We start from the raw sequence: 10,112 nt of genomic DNA on the forward strand, positions 1-10,112 counted from the left end.
TACAGTTTTCTGTCTATTTCTCCCATCCCAGCCCACCCCGCCCTGTGCTCCCCACCTCCCTCTATTTCCACCCCCCTTAGTTCTTGTCCCTGTGTCCTTCATACTTTTCCTCCAAATACCTCCCCTTTTTTCCCCTTAAATTCCCTCCGCTCTCCCCTCTGATCACTGTCCCCTTGTTCTCTATTTCAGTGTCTTGGTTTTTATTCTGCTTGCTTGTTTGTTTTGTTGTTTAGCTTCCTGGTAAAGGTGAGATCATATGGTATTTGTCTTTCAACACCTGGCCTATTTCACTCAGCATAATGCTTTCCAGTTCCATCCATGTTGTTGCAAAGGGTAGGAGCTCCTTCTTTCTCTCTGCTGCATAGAATTCCATTGTGTATATGTTCCACAATTTTTTGATCCATTCATTTACTGACAGGCACCTAGGTTGCTTCCAACTCTTGGCTATTGTAAATTGTGCTGCTATGAACATTGTGGTGCATGGGAATTGCTGGGTCAAAAGGCAGGTCGATTTTTATTTTTCTGAGAAAATTCCATACTGTTTTCCATAATGGTTGTACCAGTCTGCAATCCCACCAACAGTGAACTAAGGTCCCCTTTTCCCCACAACCTCTCCAACATTTGTTGTTTGTTGGTTGCTTTGTTTATGATAGCCATCCTGACCGGTGTAAAGTGGTATCTCATTGTGGTTTTAATTTGCATCTCTCTGATAGCTAATGATATTGAGCATCTCTTCATGTGTCTCTGGATATTCTGTATGTCCTTGGAGAAGTGTCTGTTCAAGTCCTTTTTCCATTTTTTAATTGGGTTAGTTGTCTTCTTAGAGTGGAGTCGTGTAAGTTCTTTGTATATTTTGGAGATTAAACCTTTGTCTGAGGTATCATTGGTAAATATGTTTTCCCATACAGTTGGTTGTCTTTTTAATTTAATACTGTTTTCTTTAGCCATGCAGAAGCTTTTTATTTTGATGAGATCCCATTTGTTTATTCTTTCCTTTCTATTCCTTGCTCTAGGGGACATATCAGTAAAAATGTTGCTGTGTGAAATATCTGAAATTTTCTTGCCAATATTCTCCTCTAGGACTTTAATGGTGTCACGGCTTATACTTAAGTCTTTTATCCACCTTGAATTTATTTTGGCGTATGGTGTAAGTTGGTGCTCAAGTTTCTTTTTTTTTTGCACGTAGCTGTCCAGTTCTCCCAACACCATTTGTTGCCATTTGTTGAAGAGGCTAACTTTACTCCATTTTATGTTATTGCCCCCTTTGTTGAATATTAATTGACTGTAGAGAGTTGGGTTTATTTCTGGGCTCTCTGTTCTGTTCCATTGGTCTATGTGCCTGTTTTTATGCCAGTACCAGGCTGTTTTGATTACAGTGGCCTTATAATACAGTTTGATATCAGGTATTGTGATCCCTCCTACTTTGTTCTTCTTTCTCAAAAGTGCAGCTGCTATTCGGGGTCATTTATGGTTCCATGTAAATTTTTGAAGTGTTTGTTCTATGTCTGTGAAATATGTACATGCATTTTTAAGCAACCTATTATGTGTAGGAATTTAGAACTTTTTCAGGAATTATTAAAGATTATTGTCCAATTTAATATAAAAAATTTTAAATTTTTAAAAAATGTGACTGATTATGCTGCTCAACCCTGTTTATTTACTACATGCAAATTACTTTTGACTGTACATCTCCACATTCTTAACACACCTGGTATGTGGGACAAAGCTGAACTTGAAATGACTTGCCTTTAGTGCCTTTTAACAGCCTTTGCCTTTTATGAATTTTCACCATTCTTATCAAGAAATTCAAGTGTTTTTGAGATGACATCTAGTGGCAGAAGAACTGTATTCACCCTCTCAAAGCTCATTGAAATTGACATTACACAAGGCTGTCACCACGTGTTTGTGACACATCCTGATGTGATCAGAAAGCAGGAGCTTCAGCTTCTGCTTGTCCGTCGGATGTGGCATTGAGTAAAGTCCTGCACTCTCTGCATACGTGGGAGTGAAAGCCCTCACCAAAGCTGCACGTCCTCCTCCAAAACAGAGATAGCAGTCAGTGTTTCGTGGGGTTATTTTGAGGATTGAGTAAAAGTGAATAAAAATACCTAACAAGTGTCTGCCACACAGTTCGGGGATTTTTAGGTATTACTTTCTATCAGAGATGTATAGTTCTCAGGTTTGAGGAACTGGAATTTTGTTCTAATTAATAATGCAAGTAAATAATTTTACTCAAGTTCTATATTCATAAGATGTCTTATAATAAGTATGTTATAGAATGAAGAAAATTAAGAGATAAGGAAATGTTACAGGTATTTTTTAAATTTTAGTGAAGTTTCATAATCATGTGTATGTTTGGTATAAACTGTTATATGCCTTAAAGTACAAATGAAAAATTACATAGCATAGCAATTTCCATGTCAGTTATTTGATACAGTAAAATATTAGTACTAAGTAATAAGAAATAGTTTTATTTACCCCTTCCTAAACAGACTTTGGACTTAAAAGGGCAAAAGGCAGAGAGTTTTGGCCTGATTCCCATCAACAGTCTCTCTGTGATGGGGCAGACAACCCTAACCTCAGGATAAGTCAAAGAATCTATAAAAATTTGTCACTTCAGGATATATTCCAAAAATAAGGGATACATCCTGAAGTGACAAATTAGACCAGTGTACTTGAAAATTGCGTTGTACTTACTTAGAAAAGTTGACTTGGGTATTAAGCGTGTTGTGTTTGGGGATGGAGATTAGAGAGATGAGTATACTGGGCTTAGTTATGTAACATATGGATTCTCCAGAATAAGGGCTTACCCAAGTATAACAGTTTTCTGATGAAATTACCCAGTCAGACCTCTGTCTGTTAGAAGAAAGATAACCCATGGTGATCATGCAAACACAATATACCAAAGACATTCTTAAGAAATGACAGAGAGAGATCTTTACTCTTAGTTTCAGAAGTGGTACACATTTTATCCTAGTAAGCATTGACAACCGTAGGCTTTTGTTTTCTCTTTAGATCCTGCATACAGGCTATGCAACAGTTTTCCAATGTCTACTTTGTTTAAACTCAGTGTGTACAGTTTCTTAAATGGTGTAATGGTATTCTTTTTCCTTAGTAAACTTTATTCTCAGTAAACTGTGTTTAAATTAGACTAAGGAGGAAATGTTTGATTGGGAATTAGTTATTGGTCATCACATCTCCCTGATAAGTAACATGAGATCTGTGTGTGTCCCAGTAAGTTTTAGTTTCTCAGTGTTTATAAATATGTCTAAGATGGTTTTTCTTTTGTTGAAATTAAGTTTTCCTCAAGATTGCTTCACTTACAAACATTGTGAAAAGAAAAAAGAGCTTGTACTTATGTTCTAAAACTTGTATTATTTAGGACTCTTGAAGCAAAAGTCAGGATATCACAAATCTGCAAGATGTCAGAACTAAATCCTACTTTTTCAAAATGATGGGATCATAAGTCCCATTTTATTTTTATGATTTGGCTTGTACATTGTGAATATTTCAATGTCTCTCCCATGCCAAAACACAAAATCGCACACCCATGCACTCCAATTTGTTTCTTACTTTGGTAATTTGCGACTACATATTGACACTGACTTAGAAATGTTCCTGTTGCTGTTTTAAATCTCATGTCAGTGGAGAAGAAATTGAAATCTGGTTTGCACATTTGTGTCTGGTTTTTTGTAATTGTCCAAAATCTGACATTATCCCAGAAATGCTGATTGGGAAGTTATGAGACAGTACTGTGCCCAAGACTAATTTCTGAGGAGAGAAAAAGTATTTGCTCCAGATTATTCCCCATGTTTTTCTGTAGCTCAAAAAGTTAAACTCAATTTAATCCAACTTTATGCCATACCAGTAATAGCCTTAGTTCTGAACCCAAATAAAATTTTCAAAGTAAAAGTTACCATTAAGATGGTCCTTTTCCACATACTCCTCATGAGAGGTTGGTCAAGTCCTCAGAAGCAGCATTTTGTTCCAGTGTATTGTTAGCAAGTTGTTGGTGTGCTCAGTAACAGGGACAGGAGAGAACATTCTGTTTCTTTAATCTAACACCTTGCTGATTCAAAAACATTTATTTTAACAGGCACTGGAAAGAGTTTTCAAAACAGCTAACATGCATTTCTAATTATACATTTAAAGAAATATGCCCTTTAAAACATAATTCCTTTTGTTGTTATAATTAACATGACTTTAAAATGTTTAGCAACCACCCTGGCTGCTGAGGCTCAGTGGATTGAGTGCCTCCCTGTGAACCAAGAGGTCCCTGGTTCGCACGTGCCTGGGTTGCAGGCCAGGGCCTCAGTTGGGGGGTGTGAGAGGCAGCTGATCTACGTATCTCTCACACATAAATGTTTCTGTCCCTCTCTTTCTCCCTTCCTTTTCTTTTCTCTAAAATAAATAAATAAAATCTTTAAAAAATATATAACGACCATTTAACTAATCACAGTAACACAACAAAATAATTAGGGTATCAGCTTTGAGGATCTCACTTCACAAAAGGAAAAACGAATCCACATTGCCTGACATATCCATTACTCAAACTCAGTGTAACCCGTTTTTTTTGCATGCATGGATGGAATTCATGGGAAATACAAAAGCATTCACTCTACTTTCTGCCTTTTTCAGTGTTCTTTGAACTGCCTTGGCCCTTATGTAGGATCAAGTTACGTTTGCCTGGAAATTTCCCTGGATCAGCTTATTTCTGTTTAATTTATAGAGCTAAGTCTTTGTTATAGAGCTATTTACTTTCTCAACTAATTTTTAACACAATATGCTACCTAAGAGCTTATAACACTTACATAAACCTATAAAATCTATATAAACTATGGTAAGTTAAAGAAGACGACACCAGGCTTCTCGGCCTTTGCAAGCGATTTGAGTAACCCGATAGATTTAAAGGTATATGAAGTAAGCATTTCCACCAACTGCATTTTTAGTGCTGTATTGAGATGAGTACCTGTTTCCTTCCTCTGTAATAAAATGCAATAAATGATGCTGATATCTTTGCCTCTAAAGGTAGGTAAACATAAAACTTTGATCCTTTTTATACACACAACTGTTGTCCTATCCTTGAGCCAAGTTCAGTCAAGATTAGACTCTGGCTGAAATTAAGGTTCATCTCTGCAGCCATCTTGAGTAAGAGCTTTCTAATAATGTTTTAGGAAATCTCTGGTTTTGACACAGTGTATAAAGGAAATGAACCCCAGACAACTAACTCCTAAGGTAAGCCAGAGGCAACTGGTGTGATAAATCACACCACAGTGATAAGAAAGACTGTCTAAACAAATTAGTTCATTTTGGTTCATGTTTACTTAGACTGTAACTGTAAAAAAAAAATGACTTTCTTAGCTAATATTAAGTTTATACCATACCAACATGTTATATTTTAAAGAACTTTCTACCTGTTTTCATAATTTAATGTTTGCTTAGCTAATTGCTAGTTCCTTCTTATACTAATGAAAACTAGGTGTTTGTTTATTGCAACTAAAATCACTCAGGTTTATTTTATTGTAATTATCGTATAATAGCTCACTTTGGTTTCCAGCCTACAACTTTTTTTTAATTAAGATTTATATTCTCTGGAATTTTAAATACTTTGCCAAATGTTCTGTAGGGCTGGTTCTCCTGAGAGTTGGACAATGGAGCCTCAAGCTGTGTTGTGAGCAGCTAATGATGCATCGCTCTCCGAAACCCTGTACCAGGGAGAACATCTGTGTGTGTATCCCTCAGTGAAATCCGTGGCACTCCAGTAAGATTTCCCTGGCACTTGACTTTGAGCAAGTATAGGACCTGGTCATGTATACACTGTATCACAGGTCTTACCCTACAAATACTTTAACCCCCAAGCTCATGGAGCCATTCTGGAATTCTTTCATTGATTTTGGCCTGTTCTTTCCTCCAGCATTCCACTCACTTGCCACAATAACTAAAGTGTGTTCACAAGTGTATATGATTTTTATAAAACCCTGCATCATGGCTCCCTACCTATTCATGGCAAATAAGTGGGAGAATGTAGAATTACTGAAAGGGGTTCTTAATATTACATGCATCTTACCACTACCAAAGTCCTTTTTTTTTCCTTTGAAACTGTGACTTCTTGGAGTCCTGAGATAATACAGACAGCTTCAATGTGGAACTTACCCATGTAAATCCTAGCAGACGCTGATGTCTGGTGTCCTGATGTCCGCCTCTTCCTCGCCACCCCCACCCAAACGCCATTAGCAGGTAGGAAGCATGCACTTGCCAAAGAGCCCTTCCCTCCACTTCAGAGACAGTGGATTTTGAAGATCGCATTCGTAAATCTTGAGACGGTTAAAAAGTTCCCAGATACATCAAGGTATGCCTGTCCTCTTGATATCTATTATATGACCCCAGGTTTGGCTCTGGAATTCAGATGAAAGCCAGTATACTTGAGCCATCCCTGCCTATGTGATATATAAGACGCAAGATTTTCTACGGCAGGATCTATTGTAGGGAAACTAATAGACCCTAGCCTGGAAAATAAAAGGGTGTGAAATACTAACTTTGAACTAAAAATTGGGGATTTTAAGATGAGTTTCCCAATATAGTTCACCATTTCCATTTAATATTCCCATTTGAAATCCTCGGCAATGCATATGTGCTCATTCAGTGAATATTCAATATCCAGCCACAATCATCTGGGGATCCTCAGCATTTTTCTCTATTAAGGGCTTCTCATACTGGAAAATGTTGTGAATCACTTTCCTAGACTGACTGGCTCACACCTCCTGGCCCATTTTTTTAAAGGGTAATAGCAAAGGTTCTAACATGATCATTTTGGACTCTAGAAACAAGGCTACAGGACCAAAAGTCAATGTTGAACTTTCAGAGTAGTGTTAAGTGATTTTATGTGGTTGTGATTCAAAAAAACCTGACCGCTTTGAGAAGTCCAGGTGCTGAGTCATTTAGTGAAACAGCCAGAGGAGGTTAATTAGAAGCAGCTGATAGTGGCATCATTTACTGCAATTTTTTAAATAAATGAGGTTATTCTGTGAAGAAGACGGAGTGCTATAGAGGATATGAAGCTAAGCAGACTTAAGGCTGAGACCTCCCTCATTTATACCCCCACCCAGGGGTTAGAAATCTCACTTTGTGGATTTAAAATAAAATGGCATGTCTCTATAAAGATGGTAATGGTTACTTTTAAGAAGAGTGACTGAGTGACATTTTATTCCTCTTTACTCTGTTTTCCATGATAAATATTTCACTTTTATAATAAATTCTTAACTTAAAAATCTGTGACTTTTAACTGTCTATGATGTGCACTGCTTTATAATGTTGTATAGGAATTTAAAGAAATGGACCCTGGCCTCTGACCACAAAGAAATTACAAAGAGACAATACCATGTGGTCACAAAAAGGTAAAGATACACATGTGCTAGATGTGTATCTAAATACTAAATGAGTGATGAAAGCGAGGAGCGGTATAAGGATTAAAAGAAGAGAATGGCATCATCTTCTAAGGCAGGAAAGAAGATACGTGGCTTTCTTGGGGCATCAGTTCCTCTGAAGAGACAGAGAGCGGAGTGTTTCAGAGGTCACCAAAACAGATTTGGTGGAGACCCTGGATAAAGAACAATTAGATCACCCCCAGGAAGCCTCCCCCTCTCTTGCATGGCCAGGCAGCTACTCCTTCCTTGAAATCACTTCTTCAGAAATTGAATGAGACCCTAGACTCGGGAGAGAGGTGCCTTACTGAACACATTACCTGAAAGTTCACCTATGCAAGGTGAGTGTGTTTTCTTAGATTTTGTATTTGTCTTATAGGCACCCATTCATTACAGGACCCATTAGATTAACCATATTTTTTTATTTTCTGTATTCTTGAATATCTGGCATTTGTGGCCTTGTACACCCTGGGAGAGATTACCTCTCCCAGGACTGGCTAGTTTCTAAAGATAATAAAACAACTTACTTCTAAGCACATTTTTATATGCAAATCAACCAGCCCCTAACCCATAATAGGTTTCCTCTATATGAAAGTAGGGTGTTCCTAGGAAACCTTTTATGTGTGAAATGAAGAAGCAATTACCATTAATTCATGGAAAAATTTTTTAGCGTTCTCAGACCCCAAGTTCAATGCACAGACAGTGCCTTTATTTTGTTCACAATGACCCAAATGCTTACTTCTGCCCAGTTCTATGCTAAGTGTGACACCCTTTTGAGCTCTCTTAAGTGTTGTTTGGGTTTATTTTGTTGTTTTTGTTTGGTTTTGATACCTTAGGACATCTCGTGCTAAGGGATGTGCAGAATACTTGAGAGAAGCACAAATGGGCACAGACAGTTCAAAGCTATGGCGTGCTGATGCTGAGATACTGAGTGTAGTTCCCCCAAAAATGACCTTGGTGGAGCCACTCTCGGATGCTGACGGTGCCCATTGCCTTACTGGTTCCCTGCAAAACCAATGACACTATTTTCCTTTGTTGCCTTTTCCCACAAACGCTACAATCCTCTTTGGACTTCTTTCAGTTAGCCAAGTGGCATAACAAGAAGTTATAAATGCAGGGGTACCTGTACCTCCAACTAGCTTATATAACTTTTCAGACACCAAGCTAATATTTCCCCTGCCCTAAATCAACCCAGAGCAAGGCACAGATAGCTAGGCTGTGCTCCAAAGACCTCCAGAATCATTCGCACTAGCCAGTCTTCAACCATTTGCCCTGCCCTGCCTTGCCTTGCCTTTCCCACCAAAAAAAAAAGAAAAAGAAAGAAAGAAAGAAAGAAAGAAAGAAAGAAAGAAAGAAAGAAAGAAAGAAAGAAAGAAAGAAAGAGAAAGAAAGAAAGAAAGAAAGAAAGAAAGAAAGAAAGAAAGAAAGAAAGAAAGAAAGAAAGAAAGAAAGAAAGAAAGAAAGAAAGAAAGAAAGAAAGAAAGAAAGAAAGAAAGAAAGAAAGAAAGAAAGAAAGAAAGAAAAGAAGAAAAGGAAGGAAGGAAGGAAGGAAGGAAGGAAGGAAGGAAGGAAGGAAGGAAGGAAGGAAGGAAGGAAGGAAGGAAGGAAGGAAGGAAGGGAAAGGAAAGAAAAGAAAAGGAAAGGAAAGGAAAGGAAAGAAAAAGAAAGAAATCCCAGTAAGGATTCTGCCCTAGGCTATCCTGGCTCCTGCTTCTGTCTGCCTAAAAACCAAAATCTAGTGTTTCCCTTATGGCTCTCTGTGGCATGGCTTGCCCCATTCTCTTGGGAAACATAAGCAATATATTCTTTCAATGTCATTAGGCTCTCTGTGTTTTCACCTAGTCACCTGCATATTTTAAAACCAAAGGACACATAAACAAAACCAAGGGGGAGGGTGGAAGCAAGGGAGGTGGGTTTGGATGGGGTTTGGGGGAGTGGTGGGGAAAAATGCACACAACTGTAATTGAACAATTATAAAGTAATGTATGAAACAAAAAAATAAATAAAGCCCATGGATACAATGGTTACCCAATGGGAGCAGGGTCGTCAGGAAAGGGATGGGAAAGGTAAAGGGATTAATAAGCACAGATTGGGCCCTAGCTGGTGTGGCTCAGTGAAGTGAGCGCCTGCCTGCAAAGCAAAGGGTCTCCAGTTCAATTCCCAGTCAGGGCATATGCCTGGGTTGCAGGTCCCCAGTAAGGGGCATGCAAGAAGCAGCCACACACTGATTGATGTTTCTCTCCCTCTCTTCCTTCCCCTTTCTCTAAAAATAAATGAATAAAATCTTTTTTCTAAGTACAAATTGGCAGTTAAAGAATAGTCATGAGGATGTAAAGGACAGCATAGGGAATATAGTAGCCAAAGACTATATATACACGCATGACCCATGGACACGGACAATGGTGTGGGGATTGTCTGGGGGATGGGGGTCTGAGTGGAGGGTGGCAAAGGGGAAAAATTTGGGAACTGTAATAGCACAAACAATAAAATATAATTTAAATTAAGGAAATAAAACTCATGGATATAAATACAATTGAGGCCTTTTTCTAACCCTCTCATTAGGCTACCTGCTGTTCTGTTGAGGCTCCCCAAACCGTAAATATCTTTGAATCTCTTAAAGTAGCTTTCTAGAGAGGGATCCAGTTTCCAACCTAGAGGGTATAAGCCTACAATCCAACTTTCTGAGGGAAG

This window comes from Artibeus jamaicensis, unplaced genomic scaffold, assembly GCF_021234435.1.
Source record: "Artibeus jamaicensis isolate MK-2021 breed Jamaican fruit bat unplaced genomic scaffold, CSHL_Jam_final contig_233, whole genome shotgun sequence".
NCBI classification, from domain to species: domain Eukaryota; kingdom Metazoa; phylum Chordata; class Mammalia; order Chiroptera; family Phyllostomidae; genus Artibeus; species Artibeus jamaicensis.